Below are 26940 nucleotides of genomic sequence, written 5' to 3' on the forward strand. Positions count from 1 at the left end.
GGGATACATGAACCATCTGGAGGTGCTTCATACACGTCAAACAAGCTTCTAGAATGCTCTAGAAATGACCACAAGTAACTTTTTTGGAGTAAAACTTGTGCCTTTTGACCTTTACAGGAGTACGCACCCATTGCTTTACAGACAGAGCGTACAAGTACGTAGGTATTGTGAACTTGGGGTGCGTACACGCAGGTAAGGCTAAGAGAAACTGCGTACCCAGAGATATATAGATTTTTAATGACTTTCTCTCTTTATTGGAGTTTGACATGGAGAGCAGAGGTATGAGGCTTGCCAAGGAGGATAGTATGACAGTTGATGGAGCCATACTAATTGCAAATAGTCATGGTGACAAATTTTAGTGTAATAGATTTCCCCCTAAAGTGTGAAGCCTGTAGTAGATTAGGGTTTCATATCATCTAGGAATGGTGAAGTACTTTATCATTTCAAGGATTAGCTTGTGGAGAGCCCAGTTGGAACCTGCAAGTATTCAACACAAAATACATATATAAGATCATATCATCGCTGAGGTAGGCATTCCCATACTCAGATTGAAAACTTTAACTAATTGACTATCTACTGCTCTGATACAGGAATGATTTTGCAGTACATCATAATCATAGACTTTTGTAGACACAGTATGGATGCATCCATCTATTTATGATTAGTGATGAGCCCCAAAAATGTACAATTATTTGGGCTCATCCAACTTCCTAATTTGATTTAATCCACCATTCTCATTTGTTTATTGCATGTTTTTTATTATTTTTATGTTAATAGAGTGAATTTGGTTAGTCATTATGCCAACAAGTCTAATGGGTGCTTTGTGTAGCCTTGTTGGTCAACTTGGAGACAAAATTGAAGGTCTTAATGAGCACTTGGCAGCCAAATTCGTGGGAGAACAAGCTAGAGGATTTGTAGGAAGGTGTCCCCCTCATTTATGGGCCCTTACCTCGAATTCTCCACCATCAGCTCGGAGTTCAAAGGCCACCAAATCAATGAGCACAAGGGCAGCCAAGCAAGTCAAGTTGGACTGCTGTTAACCACAAGTCTTGGGCAGCCAAGTCCCTAACTTTTAGGAGGATTGTTGGGTCCTCAAATTGTATAAATAAGAGGGCTTGGGGCCTCATTTTGGTTAGCTAGTGGTTGGTCATTTTTGTTAGCTAGTTGGTAGTCATTTTTGTATCTAGTTAGTCATTTTGTTTTAGCCATTAGTTAGCTAGCTTGTAGTTCGAATTTTAGGCCATGGATTAGCTTTGCTTTCAGCTCATTCTCAAGCTCTCCTTATGGACAGTTTTGATGTACTTTTCATTTCTCGATTAATAAAGATGGATCCAGCTTTGCACCAGCTCTAAATATTTCTTGGGAGGCTGTAGTTCTTGGGGTTGGGCCCATCTCAAGCGCCCAGTACCTCCCTTGTTCATCCTTATGTGTCTTTGCTGCATTCTCATAATAAAATCTGCTATTTAGATTTAAATATTGTGTTGTTGTTTAGGTTGCTTTTGATGATTAGAAAAGGTTTTTAATGTTCAGATTTGCTTGATAGGTTAATCACAGGGAATATATTCAGAAAAAGGCTACCAAGTACTTTGGATCTCACCTCCCCTTCAGTGGAATCATGAGCTGGGACCAATGTAACCTTGCTGCCCACAAAAACACTTTCTTTGCTTCACCATGCAATCATTAGTGTTTGAATCTCATTTGCAGAACTTGATATCAGTTTGGATGCATGTTTAGGTTTATAATAACTTAGTTTCATAATTGTTTCACATGGTTTCACTACAAATAAACTTCTGTTAATTTCCTTTATTGTTCGGTGAGATTAGAGTAAAGTAACTAGGACATAGGTTGCATAACTAGATCTTTGTTTTCTTGCATGTCCTTGTTGGTTCAGTTGTAAACACTATGCAAGGCACCTTCATCACCTCCTCAAGTCACTCATTCGGCCTCTGCTCCGCTCTGTTATCTCCCAAAGTCTTTCACTCCTTATGTAACTTCATTCCCTAGCCTTTTCATTGACATAGCCCTCTATCTTCCAACCCACTCCCTACACTCACTCCCCATCCTATTCCTTCACTTCTAAAGCCATCACCAGCCTTATTCCTGCCTTACACATCTTCCCCTACCATTCCATTACTCCTCCATCACTCCAAACACTCACGGTAGGTCATCCTGTAGCCATTTTTAGACATCCTGTAGAAAACAGAGTATCATGTAGGATCCTCCACAGCCATCCTGTAGGAGGCCACTCTCTCGGTTGCTGAGCATCTGAATGCGAGAAACCTCTGTGGATGGATGCTAAGGATCCCTAGGGACCTCTCTTAGCCTCCCCAACCTATCCCATGCTTTCCTTCCTTCTCCATCCCATCTGCACAACCAAACCCTAGTTAGCACAAGATCACCATCATTCCACACACTTAAAGGAAAAATACAAAAACATGACTTTCATGATGCAAGTAGTTTAGATCCATGCATTTTCATTTATTAGAGGTAGTGACAGCATTGGTAGAAGTTGCATTTACATTCCTTGCATTGTAGAGGTTAGACTAGTTAAATTAGGGTTTCCTAGGTTTACATGCTTTGATTTGCTTTCAGTTCATTTTTGTCAAGTAAAGTAGCTTTCCTTTGAGATTAGCTTTCGTCCATCAATTAGCAAGCTTCTTCTGAGAGCCTATAGAAGTTGGCTTGAGCCCTAGTGGACTTGTGCCAGCTGACCAAGTGACAGCTGCGACAAGAGCTAGTACTTGTGCATATAGCACCGCCGCTTCCAAGTTTGTACGAACTACCGGGTTGATAAAATTAAGAGACAGGAAGCCCCAGGAGTTGTAGCATTATTGCTACAATACTGGAGCTCACCATCTTTTTGGCGCTGTTGTCGGGGAAGCGGCAGAGTATTGGTGATTGTTGCTATTCTTCTATTTTCTACTACAACCTTCTTCTAAGTAGTTTATTTCATTTCCATTATGAAATTTGATTTATGCAAAAGTAGATTAGCCTTTCTTGCTTTCATAGATTAGCATTTCCTGCTTTCATATATTAGCATTTCCTGCTTTCCTAGAATAGCCTTTCAATTCCGCATTTCAATTCTGCAAGCGTAGATTAGCATTTCAATTCCGCAAGCGTAGACTAGCATTTCATTCTTGCAATTTCATTTGAGCAAAATAGATTAGTCATTTCCTGCTTTCATTTCAATTTCGCAAGGTAGTTATTTGCAGTTCAATCATTTCGTGCTTTGTAGGAGTAGAGATAAGTTTGAAAAATGATTGCACAACACCCCCACTGCTTCACACAGCCAACGTTCTTCTTCGATGGCTGTGATGAAAGAACCCCTGGGTGGACATCAAGACATATCTGAAGAACCTCTAGGGGAGAAGAAGAAGAAACATTCCTCTGAAGCAAATGGCTACAAGCAGAGATGTTGGGAGCAGTCCCTTGTCCAAAGATGAATTTGCAAATCAGATCGAAGATTTTAAGAGTGATATGAGGCAGTTTCTTGCCATGCAACTGGATACCTTGCGGATCCAAAAGAAGCAAGAAGAAGCCAAGAGGGCTTTGGTCATTTTTTGTCCTAGGTGCCTTAAAAAGCATCCTAGGAAGGAATGTCCAATGCACTCCCTAGAAGTGTGTTTCATCTGTGAGGATTACCATCCTATAGATCAGTGCCCTTCCTTACCTAGAATCAAAGCTACATATCAAAGAGCCAAGGGAGCCACTGAATCACTCTGTTATATGAACCAAAGGAGGCCACATGGACCCATACCCTACCAGCAGGAGCTGCAAGGGATACCCGAGACCTATTATGACCCTTACCAAGCCACCTTCATGCCTTCTTGGGGTCCCCCTGCTCATCTTTCCTGGTTCACACCTCCTTGGTCATATTCTCCTTGTTCCTTCATAGACCCATATTATGCCCAACCAATTGCTCATTCATTTCACTCTTATGCTCAGCCACAGCCTCAGTGGAATGCACCTTATCAGGAGTGGAGGCCCCAGTACAACTCTCATCCTGACCATTTTCCTCCACCACCTGCTCATCCACAACCATCGCCTCCTCCTCCACCAAGGCAACCCCAAATGCCTACCCACCCACAATGCCATCCATCTCCATCTCAATTTCACACCTCCACTCAACTTCCCGTACTATCTCCAAAGCCACACAATGGGGCAGCTCAACCCAATTGCAAATCTGAGGCACACCATGTGCAAATGATTCCTCGTGAGCTCAATGATGTTCACCAAAGCTCAGGGAAAGTAATGCAAAAAGAGATCATCTTGAAAGCGTTGAAGGACCAAAAGAAAAAGAAGATTCCAAAGAGGAGATCAAAGAACCATGGGCTGCACTTGATGAAGAAAAGAGATCTAAATCAGAGATCAAGAGAGATCCCTCATGGTTACCATCAAATCTTCCATGTACTCAAGAGGAAGATCAACAAAAAGAGGAAGATCAGAAGGTCATGATAGAAGGTGACATGGAGAATGATCCAGATCAGCAAAAGAACCAAGGATATCAAAGCTATATTGAGATATGGTTTCAGAAGGTCACTAAGTTGCAGCGGTACTTTCTTCCTTAGCTATGTTTGATCCCTTCAAGGTCAGATCATTTGGTCCCTGAGATATGGATACCTATCCAAGCATGCATTTCGAGCCTTCACATTGTTTTTTCTCTAATCTCGATGTGCACATGGCTCCATTGGAAGTACTCTTATACTTGAGAATGATTTTGTTTTTCAAGTAGGGTAGGGTAGAAAAAAAAAGAGAAAAAAAAAAGAAAAAAAGAAAAAGGAAAAAATGAAAAAAAGGAAAATAGAAATCTAAGGTGAAAACCTCCTTGGGGGCGCCTTAGATTGGCTCATTGATTGAAAACCTCCATGAGGCGGTCAATGGGTTGAAAAAAAAAAGAGAAAAGAGAATAAGATCTTTGGGTGAAAACCTCCCTTGGAGGCGCCCAAGGCAGGCAATTAGGGTGAAAACCTCCATGAGGCGCCCTAGTTGTTTTTCAAAAAAAAGAGAAAAAGAAAAAGAAAAATAAAGCTAATCTCCATTTCATGTTGCAGCAATGACATTGTAGGTTAAAGGAGGACGTTTCATGATAGGAGGAGCACTCAAATCAAAGACAAAGGAGTTTTTGTGCCTTCTACAGGAAGTTTCGTATCTTCTACAGGAAGCTTACAAAAAAGCCAAATTGATCTCCAAAGAGGACCTAAAGGCTTGGAATATGTCCATGAGGCCTACACTCATCTATGTTTCCACTCCTCACCCCTTTTCCATCATTCTTTTCATGTCATTATGCTTCTTTCCTCCAAACTGTGTTTTCTACAGGATGCTCTATATTTCTACAAGAAACATCCTGTAGAACCTTTGGACGAGCCAAATTCAATTTCAAAAGTGAATGTAGTGGTGGGAATCTGTTGATTAGGCCTACAAGAACTTGTGTATCCATCCCTTGCCTTCATCCATCACTTTTTCCACCTCCTTGTGCTTCTCATTGTGCTTCTACAGGATCTTCCTGTAGAAATTGTGGGAAACTAGGCATGCATTTAAAAAAAGTGGTTTGGTGAGCATGGTAGCTTCCTCAAGGGTTCAGAAGCCCTCATGCAATCTTCCAACTCCTCCTCCATCATCTCCATACCTGCATCACAAAAAAAATTCATTTTGTCATACCATGCAAACACATGCAAAATGCCTTGAAGCCAAAAACACATAGAGCAGAATTTGTTTTTGCCATAACTTGAGAACCATGCAACCATTTGACAAACCATTTTATGGGAGATTGTACAAGATCGATGACAACATGCCTAGGCAGTTTCATGCAATTCCGGTGCACGGTTTCCAAGAAATCAACCTCCATCACCATCAGCCATTTTTGCATTTTCTCCATAACCATGCATCCGTTTCAAAACCTGTTTCATGGGGAGATGCACGTGGGTGATAGTAGCCTACCCAAGCAGTTTCAGCCAATTCCGATGCATGGTTTCAGAGAAATCGAGCTCTGAAATCTTCAGCCATTTTCCAATTTTCTCGAAATCCGTGCATCCATTGATCACGAATTTGCTATGGGAGATGTAGCATGATGGTAGGAACATGCCCACCAAGTTTCAGCTCAATCCGGTTTGCCGTTTGGGAGAAATGGAAAAAAGAAGTTCTAGTCCTGTGAAAATTCAATGACAGCAGCTTGAATGTGCAGACTTGAACGTGGAAACAATCGTCTGGAGCTTGGATCCGGCAAGAGGACACCTGCATATAAAAAACACAATCAAAGATTAGCAGCCCAGCCACATGCAACTAGAAAAACTAAGCATGCAGCAGCAGGATCAGAGCATGCAACAGCAAGAAGCTTCACAGGCAGCCGTTTGACTTCAGGTACGTGACAAAACATTGTTCTTCTATTGCATAAATCTAATCTAAGCATTGTATGAACGAATGAGATGATTGGATTCAGCCAAGAAGAGAGCCACGTTCAAATTGCACTCAGCAAGGCAAAAATCACGATCAGTCATCCACGTGAAAATTTGAAAAGCACAATTAGTGGGAGATGTGTTGAACTCCAGTGAACAGGATGTCAATTAATTAACAGAGAGAAGAAGACATGTATCACTGCAATTTGAAAAATCTAGCGCACATGTTTTTTGCCAGCTCATCACAAATCATGGAGAAATTAAAGACGGCTTGGCTGAAACTCATGAACTGCTGTTCATCTTCACTTTCCACGTCCTCAACTAAAGTGTGCACAATCAGTTAATTTTTTCTCTATCATCAACTCATTTGATGATTGTTTTATTTCTCTCCGAAATTGTTGCAATGATCATGATGCAAACATTGAGCCGTGGAAGTTCAATGACAGCTATGCTACGATTATGGGTGTTTATGGGTTTATTTGCAGGGTATGCATTGTCACGTCTATCTAAGATGTTCAAGAGCACAGAACATATGAGGAACATGCTGAAACCACATTCTTGTTTCCAGGCATTACCTTTTGCATTTTCTTTATTCTCAATGCACCGCTATGGAAAAAATCAGCTGATGTAGTTCCTTTCGAGACTATGTTTGCCTCAGTCCTTTTATGGTTCGGAATTTCGGTGCCAGCAGTTACTTTGGCTACAATGAGCCTACAATTGAAGATCCAGTGAAGACCAATCAAACCCCCAGGCAGATTCTAGAGCAAGCTTGGTATATGCAGCCCATTTTTTTTTTCAATACCAATTGGAGGCATGCTGCCTTTTGGAGCTGTATTCATTGGACTGTTCTTCAGATTAACTTCAACATGGCTGCATCATTTCTACTATATATTTGGGTTCTTGTTCATTGTCTTTGTGATCCTCATTGTTACATATGTAGAGATCACCATTATCTTGTGCTACTTCGAATTGTGCCGTAAAAATTACAACTGGTGGTGGAGATCTTATTTGACTGCAGGCTCCTCAACATTTTACTTGTTTCTCTATGCCACATTCTATTTCTTCACCAAGCTGGAGATGACAAAACTTGTTTCTAGAATTTCATATTTTGGCTACATGCCCATCATATCATACTCATTTTTTGTTCTGACCGGTATAATAGAATTCTATGCATGCCTTTGGTTTGTGCGGACAATATACTTGTCAGTGAAGATTGACTGAGGCTCTGCATGCAGCTACCATTTTTCAGAGGGGCCATTTAAATTTCAAGGTTTGGACATAATTTGATCATGGTTCAGCCTTCTACAGGAATATAATTGTGCACTCATAACAAGGCTGAATACTCAGTAAGAAAAGCAGCAGACAGTGAGGAAGAACAGCAGAAATGGGGAGGAGATGAAGGTTGCCACAGCAAAGCTGAAAGGAGAAGGAACCCCCAACCAAGCAGACCAAAACAGTTGAAACGATTTCTACAGGAAGCCAAAACTCAGCTACAGGTCTGTTTCTACAGGAAGACAGAACAGTTTCTACAGGAAAGTTTGAAAAGAGGGAAGCCAAAGGAGAAATTGGCCGAGATGCTAGCCAAGGACGTCACCAGGGCCATCAAAGACAAGGGGAGAGATTTGGTTGCTCAGAGGATGAGCAACACTTTCAGTAGGGGGGTGATGATGAGCCCCAAAAATGTACAATTATTTGGGCTCATTCAACTTCCTAATTTGACTTAATCCACCATTCTCATTTGTTTATTGCATGTTTTTGATTATTTTTATGTTAATAGAGTGAATTTGGTTAGTCATTATGCCAACAAGTCTAATGGGTGCTTTGTGTAGCCTTGTTGGTCAACTTGGAGACAAAATTGAAGGTCTTAATGAGCACTTGGCAGCCAAATTCGTGGGAGAACAAGCTAGAGGATTTGTAGGAAGGTGTCCCCCTCATTTATGGGCCCTTACCTCGAATTCTCCACCATCAGCTCGGAGTTCAAAGGCCACCAAATCAATGAGCACAAGGGCAGCCAAGCAAGTCAAGTTGGACTGCTGTTAACCACAAGTCTTGGGCAGCCAAGTCCCTAACTTTTAGGAGGATTGTTGGGTCCTCAAATTGTATAAATAAGAGGGCTTGGGGTCTCATTTTGGTTAGCTAGTGGTTGGTCATTTTTGTTAGCTAGTTGGTAGTCATTTTTGTAGCTAGTTAGTCATTTTGTTTTAGCCATTAGTTAGCTAGCTTGTAGTTCAAATTTTAGGCCATGGATTAGCTTTGCTTTCAGCTCATTCTCAAGCTCTCCTTATGGATAGTTTTGATGTACTTTTCATTTCTCGATTAATAAAGATGGATCTAGCTTTGCACCAGCTCTAAATATTTCTTGGGAGGCTGTAGTTCTTGGGGTTGGGCCCATATCAAGCGCCCAGTACCTCCCTTGTTCATCCTTATGTGTCTTTGCTGCATTCTCATAATAAAATCTGCTATTTAGATTTAAATATTGTGTTGTTGTTTAGGTTGCTTTTGATGATTAGAAAAGGTTTTTAATGTTCAGATTTGCTTGATAGGTTAATCACAGGGAATATATTCAGAAAAAGGCTACCAAGTACTTTGGATCTCACCTCCCCTTCAGTGGAATCATGAGCTGGGACCAATGTAACCTTGCTGCCCACAAAAACACTTTCTTTGCTTCACCATGCAATCATTAGTGTTTGAATCTCATTTGCAGAACTTGATATCAGTTTTGATGCATGTTTAGGTTTATAATCACTTAGTTTCATAATTGTTTCACATGGTTTCACTGCAAATAAAATTCTGTTCATTTCCTTTGCTGTTAGGTCAGATTAGAGTAAAGTAACTAGGACATAGGTTGCATAACTAGATCTTTGTTTTCTTGCATGTCCTTGTTGGTTCAGTTGTAAACACTATTCAAGGCACCTTCATCACCTCCTCAAGTCACTCATTCGGCCTCTGCTCTGCTCTGTTATCTCCCAAAGTCTTTCACTCCTTATGTAACTTCATTCCCTAGCCTTTTCGTTGACATAGCCCTCTATCTTCCAACCCACTCCCTACACTCACTCCCCATCCTATTCCTTCACTTCTAAAGCCATCACCAGCCTTATTCCTGCCTTACACATCTTCCCCTACCATTCCATTACTCCTCCATCACTCCAAACACTCACGGTAGGTCATCCTGTAGCCATTTTTAGACATCCTGTAGAAAACCGAGTATCCTGTAGGATCCTCCACAGCCATCCTGTAGGAGGCCACTCTCTCGGTTGCTGAGCATCTGAATACGAGAAACCTCTGTGGATGGATGCTAAGGATCCCTAGGGACCTCTCTTAGCCTCCCCAACCTATCCCACGCTTTCCTTCCTTCTCCATCCCATCTGCACAACCAAACCCTAGTTAGCACAAGATCACCATCATTCCACACACTTAAAGGAAAAATACAAAAACATAACTTTCATGATGCAAGTAGTTTAGATCCATGCATTTTCATTTATTAGAGGTAGTGACAGCATTGGTAGAAGTTGCATTTACATTCCTTGCATTGTAGAGGTTAGACTAGTTAAATTAGGGTTTCCTAGGTTTACATGCTTTGATTTGCTTTCAGTTCATTTTTGTCAAGTAAAGTAGCTTTCCTTTGAGATTAGCTTTCGTCCATCAATTAGCAAGCTTCTTCTGAGAGCCTATAGAAGTTGGCTTGAGCCCTAGCGGACTTGTGCCAGCTGACCAAGTGACAGCTGCGACAAGAGCTAGTACTTGTGCATATAGCACCGCCGCTTCCAAGTTTGTACGAACTACCGGGTTGATAAAATTAAGAGACAGGAAGCCCCAGGAGTTGTAGCATTATTGCTACAATACTGGAGCTCACCAATTAGTCTACTATATAATTAATACAAAACTCCCCGCAGCCTGGATGGCGGAAATGAGATCCAGGGTCTTCATTCCTACTTCCCGAACAGGTACGATTCTATCCATGCGAATAAATGAGTTGATGTCGAACATGGTAGAAACCACTTGATTACCAGTCAATGATGTAAACTGTTAACAAGCGTGAGAGAGACCACCAGTGATGTCAATGGTTCTCAAAGTACCCAGTACAATCCATGAGATGTGAATGAATGAGTTGATGTCGAACATTTCACGGAATCCTTCGATCGAAAGTCGATGATGTAAACCGTCGTCAAAGGTGAGAAACCTGCCATTGATGCATGCAGATTTCAAGGTACTGACGGTTCCTAGGTCATTTTTCTAGATAATGTGCTGATGTCGATAGAAAGAGACCTGTTGCAGGCAAGCCCACAACACGAAATCATAGATGAAGTTGAAGAAATGTAGCTGTAAGGACTGACTCAGGGATGGTCAAGATGGATGACGGGTATTTTGCAGATGAATGTTTTATTGCAGAGACCTCTTGAACACATAACGACACGACAGATGGCTTGGTGACATTTGACCCAAAGTTAATACCTGGCTGAAGACTTTCAATGTGGTTTGATCAACTGTGAGGCAAAGGATTTCCCAACCCAGGTGAATGTAAAGTATCGTGTTCAAGAGTGGTAATAAGGCTTCTTCTGAGACAAAAGATAACAAATGGGCTCATTTTTCTCTCTTTTCCCCCACCATTTCTGGCAAGTACCTCTTTATTTTTAACAAGCTTGAGGAGGATAACATATGCTTGATTATAAGCTCATCCTTCGGATGAGTCCAACTTAGTTTTGATTCGAACCCTAAGAAGGAGTGGTCCGTTCCTATTTGTAATCGAACAGGTCCTTTACTGTGAAATTTTAACGAGTCCAGTATAGGAGAAACTCGGCGTTTTTCATTTTTAGAGAGTCTGAAAAAACTTAAGAAGACTCTAGGTTGAAATTTTTCGTAAAGTTGTGTCTCCCAAGCCCGAAAAAGTATAAAATAATACTTGAGAGAACCGCTTAGTCTTGCGACCAAGGATTACTTTCATGATTAGTGCCTCTGACTTGAAAAGTAAAAAGCGATCAAGGACACGTCATTTTATTTCCAGTATCGAGTTTGAAACCACAAAAACCCGACAATCTTTTCTTGTTTTTACGGTCAGAAAAGAGCTATAAGGGGACCGTCTTTTAATTCTGTTTTAACGAGTGTAAAAGAAACGCTCGGCAATCTTTTCATGTTTTAGGAGTCAGAAAAGGGCTTAAAAGATGACTCTGATTTTTTGGTTCGTGAAAAATGATAATTTTTCATGAAAGACTCATACCTGTTTAAGATAAGCAAAAATGCATTGAAAAATATCTTTCTATGGTAAAAAATAAACAAACTTACCATTCATTTATCCAAAAAAAATCTATAAAAAGACCTTTTACCATGTTATTTTTATCATTTTACTGTTGAGGGAGAGAAAAGGGCTTTTGGAAAGAAACTTCCCGTGGACTTTGCGGAGAATCCGACCGTCGGAATCGAGCGCTGTCTCTTTCAGGTATTTCACAACATCCTCCTCTTTGTTTTCATCCATTTAGAATTTCATTTTAAGCCCTAGTTTGATTTTTTGGGGGCTTTGGGGTTTCAAGATCCGCTTTTCAGGGTACGCAGGTGCCCCATGGGCAACCTGCGTACCCCGACATTTTCATTAATGGGAAAATGGCAGGAGTACGCAGCCTACCTTCAGAACAGCTGCGTACCCACGCTCTGTTTTCTGAAAGCGGGGTGCGTACTCCACGCAAAGTAAATTTAAAACCCCAAATCTCAAAACTAAACCATTAATTTTTTATTTAATGAATTCTAATGAATGTTTTCTGGTGTGTAGATTGCCCACCATGCTTGATTGGCGCGAAAGAGAACACGAAGATGTCGATTTGGCCGCAATAGATCATCAACCTTCCATTGATGCTTTGAAGGCATGCGGTCTCTACAAATACTGGGCCATACCTGGCATGAGGGCCCAGGTACGATTCTTAGAATGGCTGGTTGAAAGGTGGAACGTTCAGGATCAATGCTTTTACATCGGAGGGCACCAGCTCGAGATAGAGCCCTCAGACATATATTTTCTCACTGGTTTGCCTAATAGGGGCGAGCAACTGACTCTGTCCGGGACTAGGCCGGGTGGCCAATCCCTTGCTAGTCTCCGGCTAGAGTGGTGCAATAATCAGCACCAGGAGAAGGGGATAGAAATCAAATACATATCCCTGCCTGAACTTATGGTAATTGCCTTTACAGTTACCAGACTTTGCGGCGCAGCCGCTTTGCATATTGCCACCGGGTCCCAAATGCGGATGGCGATAGATTGCTACCGAGGCACCATTTTCAACTGGTGTGACGCTGTGTTGGCCAATATGAAGGGCCAACTGACTAGGGCAAATTACGGGCAATTAAAGACCTTTGGGTATGGGCCTCTAGTTGTGAGCTTTGCCCTAGAGAGGTTTTCGATGCTGATCCCACATCATCTCACTGTTGCAGCTGGGCCTCCTCGGGAGCCAAAGTTGATGCGATGGGTTGCGGTGATGGCTCGACATCCTGATGAGGGAGCGGGAGTTGTCCGATTTCCTGCGGGTTACTTTCACTGGTTGGAGGACCAGGTCTTTGCAATCAAGGATTTTCCTTATGCCGGAGTAGATTTTCGCGGTGATCCGGACATGGTTCTTCCACAGGGAGAACAATGGGACGACAGAGGTAGTTCATTTTTCACAAGTTTTTAAATTTTTTACTTTTTTGTTTGTTTTTTATATCGTCTCAAAACTGACAGTGACAATTTTCAAAATGCAGATGTAGGTCCACAGCGTCCGGCCAATCTCCGACCATTTGAGAGAAGAGTACCAGTTGCACCAGCACCAGCCCCACAGGATGCGGCCACAGAGACCTTGGCCGAGTTGGAACAGGACCTAGAGCGTCTCACGGCGGACATACCAGAGACGATTATAGATGATATTCCTATCCGACTTTAGCGCTATGTGGTCGCAGTCCCAAGACCTTTCAGGAAGTTCCTGTGTAGGGTAGCGCGGGCAGTGGTGTCGTATAGAGAGCACCACCAGTGATTGGCTAGTCACTTTTTGTAGACACATGTGACATTTTGGGTTTTTGTACTTATCATTTTTGCTGATCATAAGGTGTTTTTCAACCTATGATCGAAGACGATGTATATTTTTGACACACTCCTATCTATATATATCATTATTACCGGCTTATCTTGTTAAACATGTATGATGAAATGTTTTTAAATTTACATGTATGATTATTGCAAATGTCTGTCTAACATTCGAGAAGAAATTGCATCTGCTAATGTATTTAATGACCTTGGAATATGCTGATATTCAATGTAATCAAATTCATGTTCCAAGAGGCGCACTCTCAAAAATAACCTTAATAACACTGGATTTCTAATGGCATATACTCTATTAAGCTGTAATACAACGAGTTCAGAATCTAACCTCACTATCAAACTCCGAATCCAAAACGAAATAGATTCAGATAATAACTCAATCACTGCACTGTATTCTGTAATGTTGTTTGTTGTTTGACCGAGGCTCACCCCATGCATAGAAACTAACTCGTCAGAGGGTGAATAGATAACCCAAGCTGCAGAAGAGATATTTCGTGTACTACGGCAAGCACCATCAGCGAATCCAATGTACGTTTGGAGAGGCGTCGACATCTGCAATATCAAGAGTAAAACCAAGATAAGCCAGAATAACAACTAAAAACACACTCTCTAAGCTAAGCACATTGTCTATACTAACAAACACACCAGCTAGAAAGAAAAACTAACCTAACTAAATCTCTATACCCGTCATTTAAGCATAATACCTCTTTAGGTAAAGTCCATTTCTGGGCTTACCCAAAGAGTCCCCATCAAAATCTACCAGCTCATAGGCACCTTTTGCTAGCTTTCGCTTAACAATGTAGGGTCCATGCCACATAGGAACAAATTTTCCAGCACCTAATTTATCGTTAGCTTGATCATATAATAGCACTAGGTCTCCTTCCGAAAAATTTTGAGGGGTCACGTTACGGTCATACTGAGCTTTCATCCTTTTTGCGTGAGTCTCGATTGCCAATGCAGCATCACGTCGAGTCTCATCTAGTTTAGCTAAGTATAATAGACACTTCTCCTCTTCGGAAGTAGCTGGAAGTAATTCGACAACCATTTGAAGTGATGGGATTTCACATTCAATGGGCAACACAGCTTCTAAACCATAAACTAGTTGGAAAGGAGTGAACCCTGTTGATGTTTTCACTGAGGTTCGGTATGCCCAAAGCGCTGAAAATAACATGTTGTGCCAATTCGATTGATGAATACCAATGATTCGTCGGATCATGATAACTAGAACTTTGTTGATGGACTCAACCAAACCGTTTGCTTGGGGATAATAAGGAGTTGAACTATCGTGACGCAAACCAAGCTGGCCTGTAAGTTCTGTCATCATAATGTTTCGAAAATGGCACCCATGGTCAGTGATTATTGCTTGTGGGACACCAACCCTAGCAATAACATGATTGAATACGAAAATCGCAGCTGTCTTGCCGTCTGCCTCGAATGTAGGCATCGTCTCGGCCCACTTAGTAAAATAATCAACCGCAAGGATGATATACGCATGCCCCCCGGCCGAGTGAGGGTTACATGTAATAAAATCGATACCCCATTTAGCAAAAGGACCAATGACAATTATAGGGTCGAGAGGAGCAGGTGGTGCGCGCATCTTGCGATCAAACACTTGACAGTTGTGGCATTTTCAGACCGCAATGATACAATCTTTAAACATGGATGGCCAGAAGTAGCCAACACGCAACACCTTCTGGGCTGTGGCATACCCAGACATATGACCGCCACATGCTCCAGAATGACAGTCATTCATAACCCTTTCTGCCTCTTCATGAGTTAAGCAATGACGAAAAACCAAATCTGCCCCACGATGATAAACAGTATCTCCAATAATTTTGTACTGTTGGGACTGGAATCGAATTTTCTGACGTTCCGACTTTGAAGCTTCGGGCTGAAAGGATTGGGTTTGGAGATAAACGATTATATCCCCATACCATGGATCTAAAGTGCTGATGAGAAACATAGATTCGTCTGCAATGGGTTCCTCTGCCACAGTTTCCGTGTCAGCACGCGGGAAGTCACACATCAACTCTGCAAAAACTAAAGATTTCTTAGACTTAGATTTTTCAAACTCCAAGTCGAACTCTTGCAAGATAAAAATCCATTTAGAGTACTTGCCCCCTAGCAATTGTTTAGTCAAAATGTAGATCATAGGGTTACAATCCAAAATGACTGTAGTTTTACGGAGAAGAATGTAGTGACGAAAACGTTGGACAACTTGAACAGCTGCCAAGGCCAATTTATCCACATGTGAATATTTGAGCTCAGTGGGATTTAACGTCCTACTAAGATAATATATCACATGTTCTGTTTCGAATTCATCTTCCTGTACTGAAACCATTCCAATGGTGGAATGACGGCGACGAGGTACAAAAAGTAATCCTGGTTGTAGTTGGGAGGATGCAGCAATGGTGCATGGGTCAACGCGTGCTTTAGCGCATCAAAAATATTTCTGAGCTATCTCATCCCAAGAGAATTGAGCATTTTGTTTCAACAACCGGGTAAAACCCTTGGTAATCTTAGCGTAGTTAGGAATGAATCGGCGTAAAAAGTTTGCTTTCCCTTGCAAACTTTGGAGTTGGCGCAGACTTGAAGGAGGAGGCAATTTGATGATAGCTTCAACCTTCGAGGGATCGACGCGAATGCCGGCTTTTGAAACTACAAATCCCAGCAAACGTCCCACTTCTTTGCAGAAGAAACATTTGTGTGGGTTCAACCGTATACAATAATGCCTACAACTCATAAAAAATGCTCGTAAATGGACAAGGTGATCAGCTCGATGTAAGGAGTGAGCGGGCAAATCATCGAGATACGGTTGCACAATGTGCTTGATGTCATGAAATGCATAAGACATCGCCCTTTGAAAAGTGGCTCCGGAATTCTTAAGCCCAAAAGGTAATTTGCAATAAGAAAATGTCCCCCATGGACAAATGAAAGCCGTTTTTGGTTGATCGACAGGTAGAATATTGATTTGGTTGTAACCGGAAAAACCGTCCATAAAGGAAAATATTTCACTGCCGGCACAATCATCAATTATTTGATCGATATAGGGCATTGGATAGTTGTCCTTGGGACAAGCACTATTGATATCCCTATAGTCGATACATATTCTTATTGTTCCCTGCTTTTTGTTAACCGGAACAATATTCGATACCCAATCCGTTAACGGGATCGGATAAATGAAACCTGCTTTCAACAACTTCTCAACTTCTGCTTTAATTGCAGCCGCTTTCCGAGGGTGTATCTGACGCAGACGTTGACGAATGGGTTTAGCGTCCGGGTAAGTCTTGATCTCATGAAAACAATGGAGGGATCAATTCCTGGTATTTCCTCATAGGACCAGGCAAACACGTCACAGAATTCTTGAAATAGGGCCTTGTATGTTTGAATTTTGTCATCTGAACATGAGGCACCTATATGAATGTGTTCAACAATTCCGAGCTTTACTGAAATGTCAATGGGAATAGTATGAGAAACGTTTCCCAAATTCGACTCTGAATCAGGATGTTTCATTGGACTCTCAGCGTCTTTGACATATTCAGCTATAAAGATTGATGAGAAATCATTTTCAAAATGATCATCCTTAGGTAAAAACGAAGATCTATGATGGAGATCTTCCCATGGTAAATTGTCTACGCACAGGACTTCACAAAGTTGTTCGTCAGATGACACAACTTCGGGAAACGTTATTAACTCCGAGGTTGACGCGAAAAGGGATTCCTCACGGACCACATTCATTTGGTCAATTTTGGTTGAACTTGGGTCGGAAAAAGACTGCACGGCTTCATAGGCAATTTCATATGGACTCAAAGGCATTGCATCACCAAATGAGTCTATCTCAGATTCAGAAGGAACAAGGATCGTCATAAATAATAGTGTCTGAAGTAATCATATGAATGAATGCGAATGAAGGGTCTGCGTTGATTGGAGGAAAAGGAAAAGTTCCCAGTAAACCAAAATCTTTAACTAATCCTACGCCAACATCCTTATAAGGGATAGTCATTTTACCGACATGCTGGATACTCTCTGAAGAGGCTGGGTCGGATGAAAAATAAGCCAGCTGGTCTATGGTTACAATCTTGCCATTATGTGGAAACTTTATGACTCTGAAGACCGATGAAACGACCGCTGTCATAGCGTAAGACCAACTTCGACCCAAAAGAACGTTGTAGTCTAGAGGGGCATCAACCACCTCCACATCTAGACTAACGGTTTTTCCTTCAACCCCTATAGGCAAATCCTATAAAATGCCAAACGGATGGAACCCATGGCAATTAAAGGCCTTAAGAATTGTCGGGGATTGGTTCAGAGAAGGAGAACCAAGCGATCTCCAACACTGAATCGACATAATACACATGGAAGCTCCCTCATCAATTACAGTCTGATGAATAGGCCTGTTTTTGACTATCACTAGAATCTGGAAAGCCATCTGATGAGGCAAATGTGGTGTACTATTTTCTAGATCAAATATTATCAGGTTCGGGTCTTGAACATCAACAGCTCCTATAGACGACAAAAGTAATTTTCACTGTGCTGGGCATGATTGCAGCACTTCTAAAGCCGACATTGCTGAGGGTGAAATAGCTAAATCCTCAACAATGTTGTAATTCTGGGCCGCTCTCGCATGTGGATTGAAAGCAGACCTTCGAATTACACCCTTGGCGGGCGGTTTTATTACTAAGTCAGGGTTAGGTTTCTCGATCTGTAGCGGATCGGAACAGGGAGCTGAGGTTGATGGATTTGAATGAGAAGATTCTACTTCTTTCGATCCATCAACAGGACTTTTACTACCATAATCGTGTGATTGAGTCGCAATCCTTACATGAGACATCATCAATATGGGTTCTTCAGTGGCACTCGAGGAAGAACCTATCATCTTACTCTCCTGCTTTGGAAATGGGTCTTTCAAAACAACAGAAGTTGAGGAACCTTTGACGATTTTCACAACCTCGGCCCGATGGGGGCAATCTCTTATAAAATGATCCTCTTCACAAATAAGACAAGGATATCGAGGTTTGCGCTTTTCGTCATTGGTTTCCGACTTTTCTGTTTTCTCCTTTGGAGTCTTGTCTGCTTTACCCTTCTTCTTACCCTTCTTTTTCCCACCTTTTTTTGATTTAGCCGTAGATGACTCTACAACGTGAATATCAGCGGAAATTTCAGGAGAAGACTCTCCTATCGGGGAATCTGGTAAGGTTATAATGGGAGAAGAATTCTTTGAATATTTCTTCTTGCTTTTAGTATTTACCATACCAATCATGTCATCAGCAGCATGAGATCCCGAAGGGGCAGCAGCGATTTGATTTGACTTTGGAAGATCTAGGATCTTTTCATGTAACGTACCTGATTGAGTGTAAACTAAGTCAAGGTACTGCGCTTGAGCAATTACTTGCTCCTCAGTAACTACTCCGACCTTAGCTACATCTTTAGTAATCTTCGGTAATAATGATTTAACAAACCATTCAGCTAAGATTTGGTCCGGGATAAAAACTTTCACTAATTGTCGTCGACGTCTCCATTCATGTATATGATCGGAAATATAATTGGACGTCGACTGTTTTAATGAAGTTAGTAGCTCCGTGCCATTATCATATCTGACCGGCAACTGAAAATGAGTTAGGAACGAGGTAGCTAACTGACTAAAATTGTAAAAAGAGGCCCGTGGTAACTCAATGTACCACTTGGCCGCGAGACCAATGAGCGTATGCTGGAAAAGACGTAAGCGGATCGAATCATCTGAGATGGAATTTGAAGCACACCAGAGGTGGTAAGTCATCACATGATTGAATGGATCCTCTCCAGACTTACCTTCTAACTTGGGTATATCACTGGGAAACTTATTTGGCATTGGTGGCCAGAACGGAAGATAATTTATTGGATCGTTCGTTAGGCGCGACAAGTCTGGTAAATCCAAATTTGCGATAAACGGTAACTGCCGATTAGGATCCCTAAAACTCTGGGTCACGAGACCAGTCCCAGGAGGAGGATATCCAGGATAACTTGGAATCAGAATCGCATTCGGGATATTATATCCTCCTGGAAAACCAGGATTAACCGGACCGTACTGGGGTTGCTGAGGTTGTTGATAAGTGTACCCAGGATACGGTTGATACTGGTAAACCGGCTGTTGGACAGCAGGCCCGTATTGGTACTGTCCCTGGTACGGTTGATAAGCGAATTGTGGTTGACTAGTGACAACCGTACTTAAAACAGGTTGTCCTACAGGCATCTAAACCGTAGTTTGAATCGTAGATCCAGACAATGGTAAAGATGTCTGAGGGGTAGTTACAGAGACAGTAGAAACCGGAGCTGTCGATACTCCAGAAGCAAGTGTGGTGGAAGGAGCAGATGTTGCGGTAGTTGCAGCAGTCGTTTGAGATGGAGTACTAGGTGCAATTGGCGACTGAGTAACTACCGAAGGTACAGAAGTTTGAACATTAGACTGGACTAGTTGTTGGGATGGACCAGCAACTAAAGGTTGTCCAGCTTGAGATGACAACTGTACACTTGGCTGCAATACCTGTTGAACTTGCGATGGATCCCACACTATGTTCATTCCGGGGTATTGACCAATGACAGGTTGAGGATATTGAGATCCATAACCGGATTGAGGGTAGGATTGATAACTAAAAGCCACAGTTCCCGTACCTTGAACATATGGTTGACCTTGAGGTGGTTGATAACCTTGACTCGAGTATTGACCTTGAGGTTGATAACCTTGAGGTAAATATTGATACTGGGGTTGACCTTGACCTTGAGGTTGATACCCTTGAGGTAAATACTGATACTGAGGTTGACCCTGGGGTACATATTGAGGTTGGGGTTGACCTTGAGGAATGTATTATACTATGGGTACATACTGTCCTTGAGGTTGCCCCCCAGACACAATTTGTGTACCTTGAGGTTGCCCCCCAGGCGGTAATTGGCCACCTTGAGGTTGAGAACTGGGAACTGAACCTGACATCATGTAAATGTCCCCTACACCCAACGGTTTATTACCATTGTTTCCAGCTAATAACCCATGTTCAATGGGTTGAGGAGATGCCCCTGCAAAAGTACCAGAAAGTGACTGATACCCAGAGTGAACAGAAGGACCGCCGTACAAGAAAGATTCAGGAGATTGAGTGAATACGGACGACTGACCAGACATATTTACAGGAGTATAAATACCTCTAGGTGGAAAAGGAGTACGAGGTGGAGAAAAACTTATCCCTGAGTTGTTTAAATAATTGGTTAACGAAAGGTACCAAGTAGTACTTCTAGGAGGACTGTAAAAGATAGATTCATGCTCCCTTAGATCAATAGTAGGTTGATCTTCAAGGATAGATACGCCAAATTCTTCCTCTGGAGCAAGTTCTTCAATAGCTATCAAACCAGCGGGAAGATTTTCGGTGATGACTCTTTCTACCCTAGGTGAATCAGGTGCACTAGAAGTTGGAGTAACAGGTTCAGATATTTCAGGTTCTTCGCCTATATCACTAGTAGATGAAAAACTACCAGCAAGCTCGGAAACTGCAACTGCTTCGGGATTATAACCTGTTTCTAGACTTTGGTAATCTTTATGGACTACCAACGACGGTTCTCCTTCTTCAAGTGAACCTACTTTACTGCCACTAGGAGTTACAAGGACCTTCAGACCTTCGTAATGACTCGGGACCTCTTCAAGAGGTTCACCCCGCAATCTACGGGACTTCCTCAACAAATCGGCCACGGTAACAATCTCAGGAGACTTGCCCCGAAGTCTACGGGACTGTCTCGATAATTCAGCCACAGTTAAAATCTTTTAACTACTGCACACTAAAACAAAGTAAAATCTCAAAGCAAACCACCTAAAGTCTCTAAAGAACCAAACAAATTTGAATCACATGCCTAAAGAATCTAGGGCGTCAAACCATACACAAACAGTAGCCTTCTGGACTGAAAACACTAGTTGGAGATGAAACCCAACATCGCCGAATTCAGTACAGAAGTGGTGAGCGGAACAGTTACCCCGGCAACCTGCTTAATGAATAGACTGGCACAAGTTCCTCCACTTTAACCGTCTCGAGTGAAGTGAACCCCCCGGAAAATCCAAGTGAGTCTAGCCGACGTCTGCTCCAGGTACAGTGGGATCTTCCCTCCACCATCACCTCGGTAGAATCCTAAATATAATGGTCACTAAGGTTACCAACAGCAACAAATGCACCTGGGGGAACAGTCTATGACCCGATAGCACGCAAGGGCAGAGTAACAAGCTCAATCCCCTTGCCGTCTCCTTGACAATAATCCAAGATTTACCAACAAGTGACCCCAGGCTCCTCGACAATAATCCGAGGTTTACCATTTGTAGTACGTGCGTATTTGGCGTCTTTCCCAATGAAGGAGGATTGATCCCCTCACTGGTTCAGACACGGTCTCGTGCTTCTCCTTTAAGAGGAGCTTTCACAGAGTGCAAATGAAACAGTTGGATTTATCCTACCACAAGATGAGCTACTTGTTTCGTTTTGCTGTCTTGGAGAGTTAATTACTCTCCTACTCCAAGACACTAGCCTAATCTATATTGGTGTTTTAGAGTCCTAGTAAATAAAAAGTTACTAAATTGATTTTACTTTAAGCGTTAATTTTATGGCTTTTCTTTAAGACAAAAGGTAGTGGAGATGAAACTGATGGTGTGTAGACTCGACCGAAATCCACTAAAAAGATGCACTTAGGATGATTTATACTAATTTTTCTTTTTCAATGAATTCCCTAGCTAAGAGAGTTGGAGAATGCAAAATTGATATAAAGACAACTTTCTTGGCAATGAAAATCAAAGAAACAAACTCTTTATCTTTTCAAAACATACGACACATGACCACTAATCACTTCACGAAATTTCCTTTTTCTTTCAAAGACTCAAATGCTACCAAAGCAAACCTTCCTTCAAAAGATATTTTGGTATTTTTTCCTAATTAATAAAGCATGTAAAACTTACTTTAACAAAAATCAAAGTTAAAAAAGCTATGGCAATCAAATCAACTCAAAAGCAAATCTAAGAGAAAAGCACCTAAAAGTAAATCTAATGAGGCAAAAGCCTACTAAAGATGATTCCTGAATGTTTTACTCAGTCAAAATGTAACTAAGGACTAGTTAATGTAGAACCAAAAACCAGTCAAAAACAAAAATCAAAATCTTTTGTTCTTTTTCTCAAGAATAAAATTCAAAGTTCAATCAACAAACTTTTTCGAGATTCGCAAAGAGAAGACGCAAAGGTAGGTCTCTCACAAGAGTGAATTCTATGGCAGGTCCGACTCCTAAGAGGATTGAACAAAACCAGGGAGATCCAAAGTTTGACAACCTCTAACGCCAAAGTCGACCAGTTAAAAATCAAACCTTAAGGCAAAACCTCTATGAATTTCACTAAAACTCTCGACACTGACAAAACAAGCTTAGGTGAAGATTTATGGCAGATAACCAGTGGATCTGGGCAGAAAAACAAATTTAAAACTAAAATCTAAAAGGCAAAAAGAAGAAAATTGTAATTTTCTTAATTTTGACAGGGTACGCAGGCGACCTGTTTGCACAGGTGCGGGTACGCTCTGTGCACAAAGCTACAGTGCGTACAGGTATGCACTGTGCTCAACTCAGAGGCTACGTACTTCTAGCAAAACAAAGAAAAACTAAAATCTAATTTAACCCTAAGCTAGCCCACCCAAATACACAGTCAGACAGCCAAAAACCAGAAAACAAACGACTTTTCTCAGATCAAAATTTCATACAAAGGAAAAAACATTCACATCAATGGATTCCCCAGTATGGTTGCCATTTTGTCATGCGGAAAGAGTCGATAGTGCGGACACAACCGACCTCCCTAGAAGCAAAAGCTTTCTAGTGACAAACAAGACAAATAAACACTACCTTTCTCTAAACATGCATTGAGAATACAAGTAATCAGGGGATCTTAACATACCTTTAGTCCAACGCTTTGTAGTAGTCCAGCCTCGCCGATCCGGATGAACTCCTCCTTCTCTTTGAAACCTGCATTCACTAACAAGCCAAAAGATTAAATAGCACCCGATAAACTCATAAAAAAATACATATCTATCATACAGACCAAGGAGTATATGAAACAAATCATGAATAACAATCTGTTGAGAAAAATGAGTTCATTTGTATTAAGAGGAAACAAAAGGAACCATTACAACCTGAGCCTTGGTGTTGTGCAAGTCCCTCCTAGGGTCCAGCAAGAGTTTTCCTTTACTTTGATCAGCTCACCCACTCTCAAATAAGGCTAGGAAAGGATGGGAATCTCTCCTCTCAAGCTTTACAAGGGAGTCCTAATTCCAGCAGCATCTACCCTTAGGAATATTCAGCTTTCAACCTCCCCTCCCTTTGGCCCAATGCCTGTATTTGTAGTGCTCTAGAGGAAGTTATTCAGGTCCACCATCAATGGGATAAGCCCCTCTTTGGATGGGATAGCTCCCCTCTTGATGGGATAAGTTCCTCTTTGGTAGGGATACATGAACCATCTGGAGACGCTTCATACACGTCAAACAAGCTTCTAGAATGCTCTAGAAATGACCACAAGTAACTTTTTTGGAGTGAAACTTGTGCCTTTTGACCATTACAGGAGTACACACTCATTTCTATACAGAGAGAGCGTACAAGTACGCAGGTATTGTGAACTTGGGGTGCGTACACGCAGGTAAGGCTAAGAGAAACTGCGTACCCAGAGATATATAGATTTTTAATGACTTTCTCTCTTTCTTGGAGTTTGACATGGAGAGCAGAGGTATGAGGCTTGCCAAGGAGGATAGTATGACAGTTTATGGAGCCATACTAACTGCAAATAGTCATGGTGACAAATTTTAGTGTAACACTTTGAAATATTCTTTTCTTTTGTTGTGGCTTCTTCCTAAACCCATGACATGACTATCAATAGTTATCTTTCCTTTTCCTTTGTGAACTTTACCTTGTCCACTTGTAGACTACCTCCAAGCCTTTGCAATAACAAGTTACTACTTAACTTGTTATAATACCTCACTAATCTATCTTTGAGCATGGACTTTTGGTATCCTTGGTTCTTTTCTCTACAAGCTCTTGAGCTTCTTTTCTTCTCTTAGGATTTTTCAATTCTTCACTTCCCCTATGAAGATCCACGTGTCCTCCTCCTTCCAACCTCAGTTGGAACTTGTAAATGTTCTTTTCCACAATATCTAAGAAATTCCTTTAATTTTTTATTTATTTTTCTCCTTTGTAAAAATTTCCATCACCACTACCTGTAATTAAGAAATTCCTTCTCAATTTATTTGAAAACATAAAAATACCAATTTCACCTTTATGGTCAACTTCATGTGAACATACACATTTCCGCTATAGTAGTCAATCCTTTTGTTGGATTTATAGTTGCAGTCCTTCCATTTTTCTTCCTCATCCAAAGAACATGTTGCTACTTCACCCTCTTTCAATTTCCTACTTGTTCACTTTGTTTCAACACAATTATTATTTATTCTAAAGGCCCACAATGTTTGAAAGTGATTGCCCCAAAATACTATACCCGCATGAATGGAACACTTTTCTACAAAGTGTTAAACCATGTATATCTTACATGGTAAAAAAATTCATTTAGAGAAATTACTTTCCAAGTCATCATGAACATCAGTCATTGTGCAACTTCCAAATATTCATTTATATTCCCCAAAATTTTTTCATCAGCAACAAGATTCCCTTGTCACGCCTCATAAAATATTTTCCTCACACACCTGACCTCCTGTATCATGCCTTGGAAATATTTCCTTAAAGCACAAATTGCTCCAAAATTCTCTAAATAACAACTAAATTGTCAATTAATCATCTCCTACTAATAGAAATGCTAAAAAAGAATATTCCAAATGCATTTTTAGTAGAAGATAGCTTAGAGTTTTCATCTGGGAAAAATTTACCTAAGAATACTGAGACAAAAAGGCCATCATCATTCTGTCATATGAATGGGACACACAACTACATGTTAAATTCCCTGTAATCATAAAAAAAAATCCCTAAAATCCCCACTGTCCAAATTTCAAATTCATTTCATAGAAACCTGTCATTAGTTCACATGTATGTGCTCATCAACATGGTAACCAGGCAACCAATATTTTGTATCTATTATGTTTCTTTATATGGAAACTCACATGCCATTTGAGGGATTTTCAATTTCATATTCCCAAGCATTTCAAAGATAGATTTGCACCAAAATTGAAGCCCTGGTCATATAAAATTTCCATAGATAACCATCTCAATAACATTAAGCTCTTTATCTATAAATTTAAGGTCACATGAATATTGTTCCAAAATAGTTTTATTGAGTTGATACTTGTTACATTTAGATTGATTTACCCTTGAATACAAAATTTGGTCGTTCTCAAATGTTCCACATGCTTCTAAGCATATATTCCACCTCTCATCTACTATTCCAGACATTATTCTTTGTGTTATAGGTCTTATCACACACAATTCTCTATTCTCCACTTTTGGTCTCTATGTATCTCTAGTCTCTTATGCCAGAATATACACAAACACATGATGCTCCATGCTTGATGGATTTCACAAGTTCAGTTGGGTTTACAACTCATTTTTGCATAACTAAAATTTGTGAATCTACAATAGCACTGAGCTATTCCACGGCTCTCACACTTCTCACCGTGCTCTATTCAACAATCAAATCCGCCAACAGTTCCACATTTGCAATTTGAACTTCATATTTTTTTTGGGCATGAACAATATTCAATTCACGCACCACATATCTTTTTACACATGCTTTACACACATTTATCCATACATAGGGAAATGCTCAATTTGCTCTAATGCCACTTAATGATCAAAATTTATGAAGGAATGAAATGGAATACATATTTAAAAAAAACACAGTGACACAATGAAGCTGAACTAAAATTAATAAAATAGAAAATGTTGAAAATTGTTTACATGCAACAAAATGAAAGTAAACTAGATTGGGCGATGGTAGCTTATCTTTGAGAATAGATGCGATGGCTACATGCCTTCTGAAATATGTTACAATGAAGCTGTTGGGCCTTTTTACCATGAAGAACAATGAGAAAATATAAAAATCCAAAAACCTAACCCTAAGAGATGAAGAACCAAAAGTTTATGGGCCCCGATGGGGTTAGTTGTAACATCAACTTCCTAGGTTCATAACTTTTGCATACGATCTATGTTTGGTGTGCATGATAGATTTTTAGAAATGTCTATCTGAGGACAAAAATTTTAGATTGCAAACATTTTGTTCTCTCACATTTTTCCATTTCCCAAAACAAACGTCGTTTAGGGCATCAAAATGACTTGGAAGTTCAAGACCCAAAAAACTACTTAAAATATAAAACTACTGAAATAGGAACTACGATGAAAAATATGAAAATGATAGGAAACAATGTTGTGGGCCCAAGTGGAATAGGCAGTTTGCCACCAATATCCACCTGGATCACTTAATGTCATATATTTTTGATTTCATGCATCTTAAACTTCTTCCTCTAATATTGT

The sequence above is a fragment of the Pinus tabuliformis genome, chromosome 8, assembly GCF_031772625.1.
Source record: "Pinus tabuliformis cultivar Carrire ecotype Pingquan chromosome 8, CPIR1, whole genome shotgun sequence".
NCBI classification, from domain to species: Eukaryota; Viridiplantae; Streptophyta; class Pinopsida; order Pinales; family Pinaceae; genus Pinus; species Pinus tabuliformis.